This window comes from Malus domestica, chromosome 08 (genome assembly GCF_042453785.1).
Source record: "Malus domestica chromosome 08, GDT2T_hap1".
NCBI lineage: Eukaryota > Viridiplantae > Streptophyta > Magnoliopsida > Rosales > Rosaceae > Malus > Malus domestica.
Window position 1 is genome coordinate 15,255,417 of NC_091668.1, and position 21,805 is coordinate 15,277,221.

Below are 21,805 nucleotides of genomic sequence, written 5' to 3' on the forward strand. Positions count from 1 at the left end.
GAATACGCTGTCGCATAGCATGTTTAAGTAATGCAAAGTCGTACTACTTAGTTCAGCAGTCAAAGTGATTTTTTTTCATTTGTTAATGAGAGGCATTGGATTCGACTTCCGCCAATTATGAGTTTAAACTATATTATTGTTAATTTATTGTCAGGCTAAATTTATTCATTTTTTTAATGTAAATAATATCATTTGATAAAAAAATAAAAATTAATAATAATAATAATACAATGTCATAAATAGTAATTTATTAGTTTGACTATACATGACATTATATTATTTATTAATTGAAATGTCACATAATAATAACTTTTTTTTTAATTGTTCTCGCATGTTTGATTCAAATCTTCTCTATAGTTTAAATTAATTTGTTTGAAGTCATACTTTAAATTAACTTAATAATAGCCTTCATGCATGTGTACGTGCGACTTACATGTTTTAAATATATTTATATACATAAATTGACAAAAAGAAAGTCAAATATTTGAAGTAAATGAATAATCTTAGATCATGCTAGAAGAAACCCCTCATAAACTAATTAAAGTAGCTAAATTCACATAATAAAATCGGTCTCTATAGAATTTACATTAAGAATAAAGAAAATAATATTTAAGAAGTAATTGATTGAATCATATTATTGTTAGTCCATTGTGAGGCTAAGTCCACCCCCTCATCCTTAGTGTAGATAATATCGTTTGTTAAAAAGAAATCATTTGACAACTAATTTGATCACATTATTATCCATGTGCGAAATATCTTTTTTTATAACCGGCATTACACGCCTCTTAAGATGTTTTGAACGTGTTTAAAAATAGAAAAATTAAATCACATTATTGCTAGCCTATTGTGATGTACTAATTATTATATAAAAACAAAAACTATACCAAAAAATTAATTATTAAAAACATTAATAACCTGCATTACAAGTATCTTAAGATGTGTTAAACGTGTTTAAAATAGTGAAATTGAATCACATTATTACTAATATATTGTGAGGTACTAATTAAAATAAAATAAAATAAAACAAATCACAAAAACATTCATTATTAAAAAAAAATATTGTTAAAATAACGAAAATGCCCATGTCTTATTTGATGCATTATTTTAGGATGCCTTTGAAGTTTTGTCTTGGCGGCATTTTTTTCCAAATATTTTTGTTGAAGCTTGATGACACCAAAACACTATTCACCTTTTTCCATTCTCTTTATATATGATGGATAAACTATTGCTTGAAACAAATTTCAAACTTAAACACATTCCAAGCCATGTTATATTACCATGTTTTTCTAATTGTACCTAGAATTTGGAGTAAAAATTTTAAGGTGACTAAATTGTTCCAGGACTTGGCAGTGTACAAGAGAGGTACAACTCACATGAGGCTCAATCAAATTAGGGCCAAAACTTTTAAATTTATTTCTCATCGCGTGATTGAGTAGGCCGACGAAGTACAATACAATGCTGGCTACCAAAATACACCCAAAGCTGTTTTACTGTCGATTATTCCTTAAGGTGGACTGATACTAAGGCGTGGGTTTTCCTTCTATGCACAAGGAACATCACATACATCGGAATACTTGGCCATTGGATCCTTGGCCGCACATCCATGCCCTTATTCCTCTAGTGCATGTCATACGCCAGAACATAGTAAAATTTTCATATCTCTTGTACTCCCACGAGAATTGCAACTTGCAAATATGACACTATTGATAGACAACAACAAACCTGGCCGAGTAGGCTGAGCGAGTAACAAGCAAAATAATGTTACCAACTTACCACTTATTCTTTTGAATGAACCAATCCAATCAATCATATACCCTATATCCCAAGAAGCTTACAACAATCGAAACAAATGAGATCGGCGCCTTTGCGACCCAATCACCTGCACCGAATTCAAAACCAACGCAAACTTTCTGTTTGCCCCCGTAGCAAACAAGGTGAACGAACAGTCCACTGACAGAAAAGAAAAGAAAAAAGACCTGCAATCACCAAAAAGAAAAAAAACTAGAGAGATTGTGTTTCTTTCAGTCCAATCATACGCGTATGTGCACTGACCATCACAATTCGAAGAATTATGAACTGATAATAAAAACCAACCATTTACTCATTGGTAAAGTAAGGGCCCATTTGATAATCATTTCGTGTTTAGTGTTTAGTTTTCCCTTTTCGTGCTTGAGATATGAGGAAACTCCGCCTATGTAAGTTTATCTTACATGGCCGGTCCCAAGCCCGGGTAAAGGAAGAGGGGGAGGGCGTCAGGTAGTCGACAGCCGGCACTCCACAGTCACGTCGAATCCTTATGAAAATGAATTCAGAACGAAATCGCGCAAAAGCTAGGGCGTCACCCGTAAGTGGCGCGCTGTGTGGCCCGAGCACAGTGATAAGTGAGCAAGGGTCGCTGTATTTCCATAGGCACCCGGATGCAGTGTTAAATGAGCAAGGGGACCATAGAAACTTCTTTTCGAACGACTCCACTCAAAGTTGACAAATAGATTTTCTTCTAATGAGGAAAGGGGATCGTATAACTTGTAAGGATTGCAAAGTTATACCAGGAGAGAGCGTGGCTAATCAACATCGCTTGTTGGTGATGGATGTACATATCAAAAGAGTGAGAAAAAAGAACAAGACTTGGAAGTGCCCAAGGACTAGATGATGGAATCTAAAAGAAGAAAAACAAGTCATTTTCAAAGAGAAAGTAATCACCCAGTGTGTGTGGGATAGAGAGGGGGAAGCTAGCCAAATGTGGGATTCCATGGCTAGTTGTATCCGAAAAGTAGCAAAAGAGGTGTTAGGAGAGTCCAAGGGCTTTGCCCCACACCAAAAGGAATCTTGGTGGTGGAATGAGGAGGTACAAACAAAGGTGAAGGCTAAGAAGGAATGTTGTAAAGCCTTATACAAGGATAGGACCGATGAAAATGGTGAAAGGTATAGAAAAGCGAAGCAAGAGGCGAAGAAAGCTGTGAGAGAAGCTAAGTTAGCGGCTTATGACGATATGTATAAGCGACTAGATACCAAAGAAGGAGAGTTGGATATCTATAAACTAGCTAGAGCAAGGGAAAAGAAGACAAGGGACCTAAACCAAGTGAGGTGCATCAAGGATGAGGATGGAAATGTTCTTGCTACAGAGAACGCGGTTAAAGATAGATGGATAGGTTATTTTCATAATCTTTTCAATGAAGGACATGAAAGGAGTGCTTCTTTAGGGGAGTTGAGTAACTCAGAAGAGTGTAGAAACTACTTTTTTTATCGTCGAATCCGGAAGGAATAAGTGGTTGTAGCTTTGAAGAAGATAAAGCATAGAAAAGCAGTAGGCCCAGACGATATACCAATCGAAGTGTGGAAAGTTTTGGGAGAGACAGGTATAACATGGCTCACTGACCTTTTCAATAGGATTTTGAAAACGAAGAAGATGCCAAATGAGTGGCGAACGAGCACTTTGGTGCCTATCTACAAGAATAAAGGCGACGTACAAAATTGCATGAACTATAGGGGTATTAAGCTAATGAGTCATACAATGAAGCTCTGGGAGAGAGTCATTGAGCATAGATTGAGGCAAGAGACACGGGTTTCGGACAACCAATTCGGGTTCATGCCAGGGCGCTCAACCATGGAGGCAATCTATCTCTTACGAAGATTGATGGAAAGATATAGAGATGGGAAAAAGGATTTACACATGGTCTTTATAGATTTGGAAAAAGCGTATGATAGGGTCCCAAGAGACATTCTTTGGAGGATTTTAGAGAAGAAAGGAGTACGAGTAGCATATATCCAAGCTATAAAGAATATGTATGAAGGAGCAAAGACTTCCGTAAGAACTCATGAAGGACAAACCGAAAGTTTTCCCATAACTGTAGGATTACATCAAGGCTCATCCTTAAGTCCTTACCTTTTTGCGTTGGTAATGGATGAGTTAACAGGACATATTCAAGATGATATTCCTTGGTGTATGCTTTTCGCAGACGATATAGTGTTGATAGATGAAACTCAGGAAGGGGTAAATGCAAAGCTTAACCTTTGGAGAGAAGTGTTGGAATCTAAAGGTCTTCGCCTAAGCCGATCAAAGACAGAATATATGGAGTGCAAGTTCAGTGCAAATGGAGGCCAAAACGAGTTAGGGGTGAGGATCGGAGATCAAGAAATACCAAAGAGCGATCGTTTTCGTTACCTAGGATCTATCTTGCAAAAGAACGGAGAATTAGATGGAGATCTCAACCATAGAATACATGCTGGATGGATAAAGTGGAAGAGTGCATCCGGCGTATTGTGTGACCGCCGTATGCCACTGAAGCTCAAGGGAAAATTTTATAGGACGGCAATAAGGCCGGCGATGCTGTATGGCACAGAATGTTGGGCGGTGAAGCATCAACACGTACACAAAATGGGTGTAGCGGAGATGAGGATGCTTCGTTGGATATGTGGGCACACAACAAAGGATAAGATTAGGAATGAGGATATCCGGGGTAAAGTAGGAGTAGCCGAAATTGAAGGAAAGATGAGAGAAAATCGGTTACGGTGGTTTGGATATGTGCAAAGAAAGCCTACTGACGCTCCGATTAGAAGATGCGACTATGGGACAGAGGTTCAGGGCCGAAGAGGTAGAGGAAGACCTAGGAAAACTTTGGAAGAGACTCTAAGAAAAGACTTAGAGTACTTGGATCTAACAGAGGACATGACACAGAACCGAGCACAATGGCGTTCAAAGATTCATATAGCCGATCCCACTCAGTGACTTGGATTTTCCAAGTCTCCAACCGAGAAGTTTTCCTCACTTGGGAAATTAAGGGAATACTACCTCAACCTACATGCTCCACTCACAAAGCTTCAACATACAAGCTTCAACAAAAGAAAATTCAGAGAACTTAGCGAAGAAGACTTTGGTGTATTCAACACAATACGTTGAAATGAAGGAAAGCTATTTATTGATATCCCTGATAAGTCACAAATATGTACATATACATGAGTCAAAATAAACAAACAAGAGGGAGCCTTCACAAAGGTTGCTTAGGAGAAGTCTCAGTAGTCGGTAGAGCCCCAGAAAGAGCAGGCACTGGAGGGGGATCATTTGGAGCCTCAGTACTGGACAGAACCCTAGAAGGAGGAGGCAGCAGAGGTTGATCATTTGGAGCTTCATTACGCGGTACAGCCCCAGAAGACGAAGGCAATAAATGCTTTTGGAACAAACCCACAAATCTTTGATGATCAAGTAAAACCTGACCATCAGATTCCTTCATCTGGTCAAGCTTCCTCTTCATGTTTGTAGCATAGTCATGTGCGAGCCGGTGCAACTGTTTATTCTCATGCTTGAGCCCTCTAATCTCCTGTTTGAGACTCATCACTTCAGCCGCCAATGATTCAACTTGGCGGGTTCGAGCAAATAGGCGTTGGGCCATGTTAGACACAAAACCTGCACACTGAACACTGAGAGCCAGAGAATCCTTAACAGCCAACTCATCAGACCGTTTGGAAAGTAGTCTGTTATCTTTGGGAGTGAGAAGGTTCCTGGCCACTACCGCAGCGGTCATATCATTCTTCATCACGGAATCCCCAACAGTAAGAGGACCAGTAGGGGAGACGAAGGATGGGCGCCATATGTTGTCTGGAGAAGGCGTAGCTGCCTCTTCAACAAGGTTCAAGTCAAAACGACGGTCGGAGGGGCCAGACATTTTCAAAGGTGTTGAAGAGAGAAGAGGTCGGACAAATCAGGATCTTAGAAGTGCAAGAATAGAGCCTCTACTGGTGGAGATTCAAGTATGCTTTGGAACTTAATGCCAGCCTCTATAAAAATCTGCACTCGACGGAGCTTCAGAAATCGAAGAGGCATTTGCTTTCTCAAAAGCTGGGCTGCTCAGAGACCACGAGACGTTTGCTTTCTCAAAAGTTGGGCTGTTCAAAGACCACGAAGGCCGATCTCAAAAATCGAAGAGGCACTTGCTTTCTCAAAAGCTGGGCTGCTCAGAGACCACGAGGGCCGATCTCAGAAATCGAAGAGGCACCTACTTTTCCAGCCTTGTCAGCACCTGTCAGCTTTGCGGAAATTATGGGCATTATGTCGAAGATTTCTGGTGAAGTAGAAAGCACATGAATCTTACTGTTCAATCACCCACTTCCCACACGCAACATTAGCTCATGGGTACCACAGATAACTTTGCCAAAGTTCTCTGACAAAGTTGAGACACATGAAGCTTGCAGCTCCCACTACACCGCTCTGACCAAGAAGGGTAAAAGAATAGCAAAGAAACAGCACTAACAAAGTTTAGACACATAAATTTTGAAGGTATAGCTACCATATTATTACCCACAAGGGTAAAGGAACAGTACCACTGCTGGATAATTGGAAAATCCCTGTGTGTCAACCTCTATGCTTCGTGGCAAGATAGACTAGCAAACATGCCCAACCTTTTCTCACATTCGAGAACACACTCCCAACAAGACTGTTTGCTCCAAAATCGAAGAGGCACCGCCCTCCGAATCTCGAGAGCCAGACTCCCAACATGATTACTTTCTCAAAAATCGAAGAGACACCGCTCTCCGAATCTCGAGAGGCAGACCCCTAGCAGGATGACTTTCTCAAAAATCGAAAAGGCATCGTTCTCCGAATCTCGAGAGCCAGATCTCCGACAAAATTGCTTGTTCGAAAACCGAAGAGGCACCACTTTCCCAACTTCAAGAGCCGGATCTCCTTAGATAAAGCTTGTCTGTAATCTTTACACACAACATCAGCTTTCCAGATACCATAAACCATTTTTTCAAAGTGCTCTGACAAAGTTAAAACATGTGAAGCTGGCAGCTCTCACTACCGTGTTATGACCAAGCAGGGTAAGGGAATAGCATTACTACTTGTTAGGGAGACTCCTATATATGTTGACCTCCATCCCCAACAGACAGGCAGACCTGCAAAAATGCTCAACCCTTCCTCATATCTGAGAGGGCACTCCCAAAGAAGCCTTTCGAAATATTCAGCTTTCTTTCCCCCCGATAATACATCTGCAAACAAGCTATACTAGAGCAAGAATATCTCATATCATCAGGGTTAAAAGCAAGAGTATCCCATATCATGTTTTTTCCCTGTCTTTTCCTTTGGCCTTGTTCTTACCTACAAGACAAGGAGAAAGAGAGCAATCAGTCAACAGTTGGAATCAAGCTTCCAGTCAGGAACTGACTGCCTGGAACCCCTTACTTGATTACTTACCTGGCATTGCTCTCGAGTACTCATCTTCAACATCTTATGCTTCCAGGGAAGATACCGCATCTGCCTGAGGAACATATAGGGCAAGTGAGAAGGATACAAGGAAGCATGTGGAGACAAGCGTAACAGCACACGTGCCGATACATCCACTACTCTGTCAAAAGCAAAAGTATCCCATATCAGCAGGGTCGAACGTACTATAGATTTGATGGACTTGTTTTGACCCTCAAATTCTTCAGTCGGCCTTATACTCTGGAGGAAACCAGAAAACCCTCCAGCCCAGTTCAAGAATAAGCCTGTGGAAAGTTACTTCTTCAAAAGCAAAAGTATCCCATATCATCTCTTCTCATTTTTCTTCTCTTTATCCTTCATGCTGCCTGCAAGATAGGGAGAATGTGAACAATCAGCCGAAACTCGAAATCAAAGTTCTGATCTGGGACTGATTGCTTGGAGCTCTGATTGCTTACCTTGTCTGTCACCTCTTTCAGCAGATCCCCTAGCTCGGCGACTTGGAGGACTCCTACTACATGGTTTGTATCGCGCTTGACCAAGCCTGAAACTACAAGTAAGCTTCAAGTGAAATTGATACATTACCTTGTGCATCTCCACCAGTTAAAGATACCACCCCTGGATGGAGGAAGAGTACTTCCAGAGAAGATGCCACATCTACCTACGAGACAGATAAGGCAAGTCAAGACGATACCACACTCCGGAACTTAGAAGTTTCGTGATTACGAGATCATTCTCCCACAATATTTCCTAATGTCATTTGTACTAAATCATTCACTTGTACTCACTAAAAGAGAGCTTGAACCTATGTACTTGTGTAAACCCTTCACAATTAATGAGAACTCCTCTATTTCATGGACGTAGCCAATATGGGTGAACCACATACATCTGGTGTTTGCTTTCCTATCTCTATCCATTTATATACTTATCCACACTAATGACCGGAGCAATCTAGCGACGATCACAAAAAGCGACCGTTTTCGCTACCTAGGATCTATCTTGCAAGAGAACGGAGAATTAGATGGAGATCTCAACCATAGAATACAAGCTGGATGGATGAAGTGTAAGAGTGCATCCGGCGTGTTGTGTGATCGTCGTAGGTCACTGAAGCTCAAGGGAAAATTTTATAGGAGGCAATAAGGCCAGCGATGTTGTATGGCACAGAATGTTGGGCGGTGAAGCACCAACACGTACACAAAATGGGTGTAGCGGAGATAAGGATGCTTCGTGGGATGTGTGGGCACACAAGAAAGGAGAAGATTGTGAATGAGGATATCTGAGGTAAAGTAGGAGTAGCCGAAGTTGAAGGAAAGATGAGAGAAAATCGGTTACGGTGGTTTGGACATGTGCAAAGAAGGCCTACTGACGCTCCGGTTCGAAGATGTGACTACGGAACAGAGGTTCGGGGCCGAAGGGGTAGAGGAAGACCTAGGAAAACTTTGGAAGAGACCATAAGAAAAGACATAGAGTACTTGGATCTAACGGAGGACATGACACAAAACCGAGCGCAATGGCATTCTAGGATTCATATAGCCGACCCCACTTAGTGGGAAAAGGCTTTGTTGTTGTTGTTGTTGTTGTTGTTGTTGTTGTTGTGCTTGAGATATGAGGAAAGTATATGGGAAAAAGGAGAGATGTAAAAGGGTTGTGAGAGAAAGTGGAAGAAATAACATGAACAAAACAAAATCTTGAAAGTTAAAAACTTTTTGGTTTTAAGTTTCCATTTACATCTTTCGCCATACACATCTTTCCCATGTATTCCAATCTCTCTCTAACACAAAAATGAAAACTAAAACTAATAACGAGAAGTTATCAAACAGGCCCTAAAGTACTTAGGTTTAATGAGACCGGTTCAAAAACATGTTTTCGGTTAAATAATGGGTTTTCAACATATTTTGCACTCTCCAAATTCCATATTGATCCCATCAGAATTCAGCTATTCAAATTGTAATCAAATCAATCTTCCAAATGATAACAAAGACAATTTTGACATGCTCTAATTAAAAATGACGAGTTACCTGAGCAACCATGCAATCTGCAAAAGTTGAACTAAGGCAACCTGAGGCATTTGTGCAGCCTCGAAAGGATACCAACTATCAACAAAAATTTCCAGCATGCTCCAAGATAGAATGAAGTTTTGGAACTCGCTGACGCAACAATGGCTCAAGCCGGAAAGAGGGAACACCAAATTGCCACCTTTGAGCATCATACATTTCATTCCATGCATGTATTATCTCATCAATTTTGAACCCTAAACCTGCATATGAATAAAAATTGATCATTTAACAGCTCTAAATTATAATAGCCGTAAAAAATAAAAATAAAAATTGCATAAACATGTGCTACTTACCTTCCAGTGCAGTTTCATTGGAACAGTGGCTCTTTATCATCACAGCAATATCTGTTGGAGAAGCTCCACAAAGTTCAAACTATTCAACAGAAACTTCTAAACATTCCTCCCAAGTAGGTAGCCCTAGCTTATATTCCACAACAGAGCGCTCATACAGCAAGGTTCCCCACAAGAGGTATATCTGTGACTTCATATTTGCAGCATGTTCTGCAGCTTCACCAGCAGATACCTCTTGAATTAGGCCATCCAAACCCAATTTTTGCAATTGGGTATAATATTTTTCTTCTTTGGAGAGTCTATTTAGACGCCGCTCTTCCATCTCCTCCCACATCAGCATGCCCCTGTCCATGCTGTCCTCAGCCTAGTACCAACAAAGCTTTGCTTGGTCAAACTGTTGTTGCCTCAGAGCAAGATAACCTTCGTAGAAGTCGGGTTTATTTTCACAGCCTCTTCGTACCTACCATCTGCCTTCTTGTTCTCATTATTTGCCCATTCGTAGCCAGCCTTGATCAGTTCAATAATGGTTTCCCTTGAAGCATCTTCAGGAAAGGAAACTCGCTTCCTTACCTTAGACATGTGGACATTTCCCCAGTTAAACAATGCCAAAGCCACCATTTCTTGGAACTTATCTGCAGCAATGTCAAAAAGTTCTTGAGCGTCCTCAAGGGTTACAGCGTCCTCCATTGCCTCTGAGTATATCTTCACACAGAGCTCATGAAGATCCCAAGTACGAATCAAAATCAAACCCAACATGGTTCTTGAACAATCGTGCAAATTGGATAACCCAATCCTCGACATATGTATACCGTTTTTCCACTTCTTTATCTTTTTCATTATCCCCATTCTCTACAATACGACTTGGTTTTCTGTTGTCTGTACTCACCTGAGTCACCTCCTCATCACTCAATCCCTCGTAAATTGGTTCTTGATCAGGACTGACTTCTGCTATGAATAATCTAAGTGGGCCGTGCATATCACTTGATGATTGAGCTATCCTAAACTCATCTGTAGTAGTGATTGTAACCAAATCACCCCCTTGATCTTTAGACTTCACAAGAACACCCTTCAAGCCAGGAAATCGATCCCTAACTATCTCCCTCGCCAAAGGCATGCTACAATTCGCAAGTAATGGAGCCCACCTATGTCATCTCCAAACACCAGCTTGACTGGCTTTGCAACTACTTTTTCTTCCTCAACATGTTTCGTAACAGGTTTCTCTTCTTCAACATGCCTCATAACCACTTTATCTTCCCCAACGATCTTCATAACCACTTCTTTATCCTTATCAGCACTCACCTTCTCTTCCACAACAACCTTATCCTCCATCTTCTGCTCAATTTTCTTACCCTTCTTCTTTAACTTCTCTTTCACCACCTTACGAAAACGAGCAGCAGCAGGCTGCTGTACATTAGCAATACCAATCTCTTTCTCATAAAAAACAATACCCTTTTCATTCATCACCCTCTTCACGCTAGCTAGAATCTCCAACGCACTAAGATTATTCGGTTCCATATTCAGCACAGAATTAACATCTCTCAATGCCAAATCCAACCGATTCAAAGCTTCATAACAAAACGCTCTTTTTAACAACGCTTTACTGTACTTTGGCGATACCGGTAATGCTAAATTACATTCGTTGATAGCTCGAGGATATTCCCCAATATCCATTTGTATATAACACGCAGCCATGCTGCTATGCAAATGAGCAACTTCAAAATGATTTTGTGGAAGGAGTTTGAGGGCCTTTTCATACTTCAACATCGCGCCTTCATGATCGTGCCTCTTGTTTGCTCCCTAAATCCGCCATGGGCCTCGCGGGCAAGCTGGGGATTTACTTCACATACGAGATTGGTGGGTGCAGTGGCGGATCCAGGAATCTTACCCCAAGGGGTCGCAGTGTAAAAGTTCAAATAAAAATTTAGGATGGAAAAACATATTGAAAATGAAATCATAGTACTTTCATTCATAATTCATAATGGAAACAATATTACAAACTATAATTGTCCACGACGAGGTTTCATATTTTGAAAACGAAGCATTATAGCTTCATTTTCAATACAAGCAAAAATATCTCTCTCAATATAAACATGCAAGCTATCACTCAACCATTGATCTCCCATTTTGTTCCTAAGTGGACCCTTAACAATATTCATGACAGAAAATGCTCTCTCCACTGAAGCAGTTGCAACTGGTAAAACTAAAGACAATGTAATGAGCAAATATACATAATTGAATACTTGATGCATCCTTGTCTCCACCATTTTTTTTGCAAGATCACCAATCTCTTCCAATTGAGAGAAATCACTACTGGAACACACATAATGAATATAAATCTCAAGTTGATCTTCAAGTGCCAAACGATCTTCATCCGAAAAGTCTTGAGGATAAAATTAAGCAAGACGAAGTAACTTTGGTTTATCAAAAGCTACAAATGAATCTTTCGGACTCAAACATGCCATACAAATAAGCAACTCGGTATTTACCTCATTAAAGCGATCCTCTAACTCCGTAATTTGCTCATCAATGACATAAATAAAGAGCTCCACATGATAATGATGACGATTTGTCTTTATTGGAGCATAACGCCTTGACCTCCCTGGAAGTATAAATGCCTCTTCCATGTTAGGAACATCAATATGATGTTTTTCACAAAAAGAAGATACTTCATCAACCAATGCATCGAACCCATTATTCCTCATCCAATATAGCTTTTCCTTGCATGATTTCACTAAAGCCATTGCATTCACAATTTCTTGATCTTTCCTTTGCAATGCTTGTGACAAATCATTTGTGAGTCCCAATATGACTTTCATCAAGAAAAGGTGAAACACAAACTCAAAAGTAAGTATCACTCTCATTAACGTATTTGCTTCACCCGCACTTTCATTGGGATTATCATCAATAACCATTTGAAGCACATGAACCACGGATGAAAACATAGAAATGATGCTAATCAAGGTACCATAGTGTGAGTTTCATCGTGTGTCACCGGCACGTTTGAGACTTGTTTCTTGATTTAAGCCTCGCCCCGTTATAAGACAATCATTTTCAAAAGCTATCACAAGCTCTTCTTGAAGTTGCCCTCTAAGTGAATCACGCCGCTTACAAGATGCTCCAACATGATTAACCACATTATTAGCCGTTGCAAAAAAAGAGGCAATGTCTATATTATTCTTTGCTACGGCAACAAGAGCTAGTTGAAGTTGATGAGCAAAGCAATGAACATAATATGCACAAGGTTGTTCTCTCAATATCTTTGTTTTAAGGCCATTCAACTCACCTCTCATATTGCTAGCACCATCATAACCTTGTCCTCGTAGCTTGGAAATGCTCAAACCGTAGCGAGAAAACAATGTGTCAATAGCATCCTTTAGTGAACTTGAAGTAGTGTCGGTAACATGTTGGATACCCACAAATCTTTCAATTACATGCCCGTTGTCATCCACATAACGCAACACCATAGCCATTTGCTCTTTCACAGACACATCACGTGCTTCATCCACCAATATTGAAAAGAATCTATCTTTTAGACCATCCATGATAGCATCAAGTGTTTCAAGGGCACATGAATTCACAATTTCTTTTTGAACGGAAGGAGCTAGTAATTTGAGATTCCCCGGAGCATTTTCCATCACAACTTCTCTAACTTTATCATTATTATCTGCAAGGAATTGCAATAACTCCAAGTAATTTCCCCTATTGCTTGAAGTGGCATTTTCATCATGGCCACGAAAAGGAAGACCTTGTCGCAATAAAAACTTAGTGCACTTGATTGAAGCAATCAAGCATGTGCGATAAGCCTTACGAGTTTGGTCAGAGTGTTTGCTCACTGCCGTTTCAATATGTGTAGCTTGATTCATCAAATTTGTAGCAGCTTCTCTAGCCTTATTATGAACACTCCTAACCGGTCCAACATGCATCTTAAATCTTTCTCTCCCTTTCTTCCAATTCTTAAATCCATCTCCAGTGAAAGCTTCACTACCCACTTGTTCAAAATTGGTTTTAAAGAGATAGCAATAGAGACAAAATGCCGCATCTTTAGATACACTATACTCCAACCAATCAAACTCATCAAACCATTGGGGAATGAAGCGTTGATTAATTCCCGACATATTAGTTATTGGGAAATTATGACCTCTAGGTTGACAAGGTCCTTTTTGTAGATATAATCTTCGGACCTCATCTCTCATATTAGCGTCATAATCTATTATTCGAGTTCTTAATCCAGGATCCGCTTGAAGATTACCCAAAACATCATCTAACTGACTTTGTCTTGAACTTGGAGTTCTTGAACTACCAACAGTATTTGAACTATCAACATTATTCGAACTACCCGAACCCGATGATGACTTTTTCTTAAAAAACCGTTCCATAATAATGCTTGCTACATATACAAAATATTCAAAATAAATACTCACAATATAAAAAAACCATAAACATAATCAAAATAAATATGAATTGGATTTTCAATTAAATTAAATATCTCATCTTGCATTCTAATTTCTACATATACAAAATAATGAAAATAAAAACTCACAATATAAACAAACCATCAATATAATCAAAATAAATATGAATTGAATTTCAATTAAATTAAATATATTCTACATATACAAAATATTCAAAATAAATACTCACACAATATAAACAATCCATAAACATAATCAAAATAAATATGAATTGGATTTCAATTAAATTAAATATCTCACCTTGCATTCTACATCTACAAAATAATGAAAATAAAAAATCACAATATAAACAAACCATCAATAAAAACAAACCAATAAAAACAAACCAATAAAAACTCACAATATAAACAAATCATCAATATAAACAAACCATCAATAAAAACTCACAATAAAAACTCACAAAATAAATATGAATTGAATTTCAATTAATTAAATATATTCTACATATACAAAATATTCAAAATAAACACTCACATCACAATATAAAAACCAATGGAGGAGATGGAGTTGGAGCCGCCAGCAGAGGAGCAGGAAGGGAGGAGATGGAGTTCACGTTGAGGGTTTGGGGGCAGCAGCAGCAAGGGAGGAGAGGAGAGGAGTTGAGGATTTGGGGGCATTGAGTTAGGGTTGAAGGATGAAAAATTGGGGCTTTTAATTGTATAGGGGTCGGGTAGGAAAGGCTGGGATGGGGGGGGACACGGTGGGAATTTAATTTAATTTTTTTTTTTCGGCCTGGCCCAAAACGACGCCGTTTTGGCCAGGTCATTTAAAAAAATTTCCTGGGCCAAAACGACGCCGTTTTGCCCGTATGTTTTGAAAAAAAAGAAGCGTGCAGCTTCTTCTTCCTCTTCCTGCAGTGCCGAGCTTCGTTCAGGATTTTTGTCGAACACTTGGCGTGCGACTCCAACCCCGACGACCCCGACGACCCCAGTTCCAAGAGGTCGCGTATGGGAGCTTCAAGGTTGTTTCCATGGTTTCCAAGGGGTCGTGCGACCCCGACGACCCCACTGTGGATCCGCCCCTGGGTGGGTGCGGGCGTGCCACTACTAGATGCCGCTAGTAGACGGGATTTGAATGATTGAGGTTGCGCCTTTTGACTTTAAATCAAGAGATTGTGCCATTTGAGTGGGAGTTGCTCAAATCACGGTTCTTTTTTTGCCCTTAAAATAAGGACTTTACTTATATGGAGAGATAGAACAATATGTAAATGACAAGGTTGTTCGGAAATGTAAATGACAGAGGAAAGTGACAATATTGCAGATTGCTTATAATTTAAATCACTAAAGATGAGTTGTACATGAAAACTACAAAGGGGATCGATACTGCAAGTGAGCAGCAGAGCTAATAAACTAGATAAAAGAAGGCTTTTGGTAAAGGTTGATCCTGAAAAGGATGAAGGCTTGGTGCTGACTACAACTTCGTATGCAAATCTGGCTTGAGCAGAGTTTGTGTATTTGTTTGTTTGATTGAGTGTCTATAACCCTTGTGCATCTGCCCCTTTAAATAGAGATCTGAAAAGAGCCACATGCTGAGAACCTTGTACTTGCCCGAAAGAAACTTGGGCAGCTTGCATTGCTTTTGCCAACTTGCATGTAGAAATAATATTTAAAAGGGAAACTTGCATTTCTATCACATGCTTTCATCACATGTTTTCCCACTTGTAATAAACTAACATTTAAAATAAGCTAGTTGGCTTCTTTCACATGTTCTCTGCAGCCACATCTGTATGTTGCCTTCCAACCCATTTGCAAGGACGCATGTATCTTGATTAAACAAAGGCTTGACAAACCTCCACCACCCAAACAAATGGGAAAAACAATATTATAGTGCCAAACCCATCCACTTGCAGCCAAATATCTTTCCAAGTTAGCTTTCTTGCATATTAATCCTTCAAATACCATATTTTACCCCAATGGCCCAAATAAGTAAAAATGGGCATATTTTGGGTGCAAATAGTAGCCCCCAAGTTTTACAAATTTGAGCAAAGTTTGTGAAACTTACGACTCCAATGCTGCTAGGATTGATGTCGAAGGAAGAGGCAAGTCTACCTCTTCGGTCCTTCTGTCGTTGATAAACTTTGGCAAGAGGAGCAAGGCAATTGGTAGTGCAACTAGCATTGGAAAAAATGTTTCTGTCTGGCTTGTATTCTTTCTTGTGGATACCAAAAAACATGGGAGCAACCTCGCTGGTTACATAGATAATAAACTGGACAAATGCCCGAAGTCGGGCAAACTGGAAAACATAGAAAAAGATGGAGAAGAGAGAAACTTGGGCAACTATCCTTTTTATTCTTTTTCTTTTTTGCCTCTTTTCATATGTAATATAATATAATATAATAATATAATACATATACATAAGAACCCATTCAGTCAAAGTGCCCAGATTCTTTTTCTTAACTCTTTTTCTATAATATAATATATATATATATATATAGTAAGTACTTGTCTCCTTTCAAGTAGTATAATGTAGATATATAGAGAGCCCTTTCGGGCAAAATGGAAGAAAGAGAGAGACAAGGAGACAAGGAGAAAGAAAGAAAGAAAAAGAAAGAGAGAGAAATAAAAATAAAAATAAAAGGGAGAAAGAGAGAGGTGCCCATTCGGGCAAGAAGGGGACAAGAAAATAAAAAATAAAAAAAAAGAAAGCCAAACCCCTTTTACAATCCCTGCATATGATGTTGGCAGGTGAGCTCTTTAACAAATGGACACAGAGCATATCAACATCACATGACTCTGTCCTGAAGATCCTTCATTAAATTGGACGCCAAGGAACTAAGCTTCTTCCCAGTCTCCCCAGCGATATTCGTTAAGAAAGAGATATCATGTTGTGCCTGGAAAGATAGTCGGTTTGATTAGGCCACTTGCAGTAAGAGATCAATGGCTAAATTATTTCCCCTGACAACAAATAGATCAACACCGGAGGTGGCTTGCAGAACCAAAGAACTTCTTCAAGGAATTTTTTAGCATCAACATTAGCAGATATGCTTTGGTCAAATGGTGAGGAAGAGATAGATTTTACACTTGTGAATTTCTTCCTTGCTCCTGAATTTGAACTTTTTGAGGTATTTAAAGTAGTTCTCTTGGGAAAGACACTGTTTATTCCAAAATTCAAATTGAGATGCAAATGATGATCCAGCTGCTGAAGTACTGTTGGTTGAGAAAGGTACCGGCACTAGGACACCTAGATTTCCGGTTCCTGATCATATAGGTTTTCATTTATCTGTGTAGTAAGTTTGCGAGCACCAAGCCCCCCAGTCTTCATAATTTTCTTGTGCACAATCGTTTCCCCGAAACTCATCGTTCTCAGCTGCTTAAGAGTTCACAAGTCTCAATTTGTAGATCTAACAAAGCTTGATATGAACGCCTAGACTGCAATGAACGGTTGAATCAATCGATGCAGAGAAAGATCCCATATGTAATTGATGCCCAAGTCTGGTTCTTTGCATTATAATCGAAACACATCTTGTTTTCTGACTTTGCCTCTGAGCCCAGGTTGGCATTTGAGTGAGCTGCAAAACTAAATTTCTGCACACCTCCTCCAACTAGTGGTGAGTTGAAGATGACAGCTGAAGTGTAGTGGCTGGCTTTGAAACTGCAGCTGCTATGTTGGCTGTATGTTGTGGTAACCCATGGTGAAGTTTTGAGGGATCAAGATGGCTTGTGTCTTTTTCCACCGTTTTAGACACCTCAAGCAGTACAAAGTGAAGAGAATGGGCAGCAAAGTCAGATGCTCTTGTTGCGGTTGCTGTTGTAGTTATTGGTATATCAACAATCTTCTGCTCTTCAGGGTCTGTTTCGGTCGGGGATGGATCTGCTGAAGCTTCTATTGATGATGCGGCAACAGCAAGAACATGAGAAAAGTTTATTGCAAATGCACTACCCGCAGAGAAACTGAGTCCTAATCCACGAATGAAGCTCAGACACATGGCATTTGGAGGGGATGACCAGCAGTTATCAAGTGACCATAACAAATAGGGTGTGCAAGAAACAGAGCAACCAGCGCAATATGTAACAAGAACACTTCATGTTTACCAAATCGAATGTGGGGCCTCACATTTGATTGACAATATATAAATCAATTGTAGTGGAGAAGATATCATGTCCCTCAAGAAAAATTGTAGTTCCGTCAGGCCACAACAACATAATTTTCTGTCATTTTCCTCCAACTTTCGAATTTCAAATTTAGATGCAGCTCCATTTTTCTATTTTCTCACCCATGAAAACTAGTCTCCAGTGATTAATAGTAGCCACATCAAAAGCTCTTACTGTAGCCTCCAATGGTAGTTGTCGAAGTAGCCCGACCCTTAGTTGTAGGAGCTGGTGAGAGTTAGGGAAACATGCAAAGTCTGTTGGTGGTTAGCAGGGAAGACGTCATTCCCGTCAGACATGGTTATGGTTCCATCGGGCACCACCAGTCGGGCAAGATAGCCCTATGCTTTCTTGCAATAGCCATTGAGAAACAGATGACATGCTTTTTAGCAAGAAAGCCATAGTTTCGGCTTTTTATGAAACTCCTCATTCCATGAATTTGGGTACAACCATTGGATGGTTTTCTAATGTCAACGTTTTGGGTTCGGGCTAAATACATCTATTGGATAAGAGAAAAGTGGAAAGAAGGGTAAAAATGGCTACTCACAAACTGCCCCAACTCTTTATATTTTCTATTTTTTCTGTATATCACATACCCCAAAAAGAAACATAGAAAGAGAGGAATAAAGCCCCCCAGCAAGAAAGCAAAGAAAAAGATACAAAGTATATATAATATATATATATATATATATATAATATATAAAGCCCATTCAGGCAAAATACTTCCATTTCCCTCTTTTCACATATAATATATATATATATATATATATATATATATAGCCCTTTTGGGCAAAGTGAAAGACAAGACAAGATGAAGAGAAAAATAAAAAAGAAAAAGGAACGAATGAGGGATTTGGCACCTACTTTCAGGCAAAAGGAAACAGGAAAGAAAGAAAAGGTAAGAGAGAAAGAAAGAAGAAAAAGAAGACAGGGAGTTCCACTTCGGGCAAAAGAGGAAACAACAAAATAAGCCCCACCTGGGCATATCGGTCAAGCCCCTTGATTGTCTAGATATCTCTTAACACTCAAATCTTTTTCTCTTTTTAAAATTGAGTGTAGAGAGATTAGATCCACCATTTAAATTGGCCATACCATATAGCTTGGGAACAATAGGAGGTGGTCATTCATGTTTGATCCCAAGTTTTGCCCTTCTTGAGATCTTGGTATGGATGACATGCTTGTGTTGGCGGAGAAGAGTGTGGGAACTATTTTCTTCTTCTTCGGGCTCAACAAGAGGTGTGGGCTCGAGCCCCCTGAGCGTTGGTGTTTGGCCTACAATAGCCATAAGCTCCATCTTAGCTGTTGTCAGTTTCGATATGTCGGCTTGGTCTTCTACAACCATATCCATTTTCATGGATTTTTCATTGGGTGGGGCCATTGTTTGGCCTTCATCAACATGTATGATTTGTTCTTCCTTGGTTGTAGTCGGGTGAGTGTGCTTTATAGAGGGGATTTGAAACATTTGATCTATCAACTTTCTCAAAGTTTCTCCAAAAGTTGTATAGCTTTCCTCCACCTTTTTAAAACACTTAGTCACCTCTTCACCATATTCGATGCTTGCCACATGGAGTTTGGACACCTTCTCTAATTTGCCCACATCCTCTTTGTAAAGCTTTTCATCCGAATGATCATGAGTTGGCATCTCATATATTGGCTCTATGTACTCATTGGAATCATTTTGATACTCAAAGCCATTTGTTGGCCTATCATAGTATTCATGAATGTGATTGTCCTCAAAAGAATAATAATCTTCACCATAGCCATAAGTTGGCCAATCTTCAAGATTATTATTTATTTGATGGCCATTAGTTGGCCGACAATCATGTTCTATGGGGCTTGAGTACTCTTCAATTATGTACCCATAAGTTGGCAACTCATAGGTTGACTCTATGTGGTAGCCATAGCTTGGGCACTCTTCAACACCATCATCCTCCTCATACTCCGAAAAAGCATGTTGAGAAAAATCATGAACATAAGGATTGTTCATGATCTAACTCCATATAAGGGTCCCACCGAGTGTGCCAAAATATGTTTGCTCCCTAAATCCGCCATAGGCCTCGTGGGCAAGCTGGGGATTAACTTCACATACGAGATTGGTGGGTGCGAGCGTGCCACTACTAGATGCCGCTAGTAGACGGGATTTGAATGATTGAGGTTGCACCTTTTGACTTCAAATCAATAGATTGTGCCATTTGAGTGGGAGTTGCTCAAATCAAGGTTCTTTCTTTACCTTAAAATAAGGACTTTACTTATATGGAGAGATAGAAAAATATGTAAATGACAAGGTTGTTCAGAAATGTAAATGACAGAGGAAAGTGACTAATATTGCAGATTTAAATGACTGAAGATGAGTTGTACATGAAAACTACAAAGGGGATCGATACTGCAAGTGAGCAGCAGAGCTAATAAACTAGATAAAAGAAGGCTTTTGGTGAAGGTTGATCCTGAAATGGATGAAGGCTTGGTGCTGACTACAGCTTCGTATGCAAATCTGGCTTGAGCAGAGTTTGTGTATTTGTTTGTTTGATTGAGTGTCTATAATCCTTGTGCATCTACCCCTTTTAATAGAGATCTGAAAAGAGCCACATGCTGAGAACCTTGTACTTGCCCGAAAGAAACTTGGGCAGCTTGCATTGCTTTTGCCAACTTACATGTAGAAATAATATTTAAAAAGGGAAACTTGCATTTCCACCACATGCTTTCATCACATGTTTTCCCACTTGTAATAAAAGCTAGTTGGCTTCTTTTACATGTTCTCTGCATCCACATCCGTATGTTGCCTTCCAACCCATTTGCAAGGATGCATGTATCTTGATTAAACAAAGGCTTGACATACCTCCACCACCCAAACAAATGGGAAAAACAATATTATAGTACCAAACACATCCACTTGCAGCCAAATATCTTTTCAAGTTAACTTTCTTGCATATTAATCCTTCAAAAACCATATTTTACCTCAATGGCCCAAATAAGTAAAAATGGGCACATTTTGGGTGCAAACACCTCTGATAAAGCTTGTTACCTTCTTCTTTGAGTTCATGGGACATTTTGATGAAGATTGCAGTGTCTTCATCAAAGGCTTTCGAGTTTCGATCCGAGGACTTGATGTGCTTACTGCCAGCATTACCTAGCTTCTAAACCTCATGATCTTTTTTCTTCCCAATTGGCCTCCCCATTTGATATTCCAATAACAATTCACAAAACCCAAAAAATAAAAGAAAAACTAACGAAAAATCCAAAAAAACTTCTTTTTTAACGAAAAGCTCTATTTTAAGGTAAAATAAATAGTGCCAGTTAAAGGTAAAAATGTAGTTTTTCGTTAAAAATGAACAGTTGCGAGGGTGTTTTGTTAAAACGTCTAAAAATAAAAGCCCCAAAACAGAGCTTTTACAAAGCTCTGAATTTTACCTTACCATAAAGTAAAAACCCTTTCACCAACACATAAAACAAGGAACATAAACTAATTTCCACAGTAATTAAATAACAAAATCAATAATTTGGTATCTGATAAATCCCAATACACCAAAACCAACTGTAACAAATTACAGAGAAAAATATATTAAAAAAATACCAAAAATTGAAGCTTTACTAAATTTCACACACAAATTCCCAATCAAAATTCCATAAATTAAACACCCAGACCCCAATTTCTAATTCCAGAAATTAACCACAAAAAATAAAAAGAAAAAATAAGAAAAATGTCACT

At 39.3% G+C, this 21,805-nt stretch overlaps 2 pseudogenes; both read right to left on the reverse strand.

Annotated features, from left to right (window-relative positions):
• Nucleotides 1–9,288: 9,288 nt before the first annotated feature.
• On the reverse strand, nucleotides 9,289–21,275 carry LOC103437457 (protein PHOX1-like; annotated as a pseudogene).
• LOC139198279 (probable ADP-ribosylation factor GTPase-activating protein AGD8) lies at nucleotides 16,734–17,308 on the reverse strand (annotated as a pseudogene).
• Nucleotides 21,276–21,805: the final 530 nt, after the last annotated feature.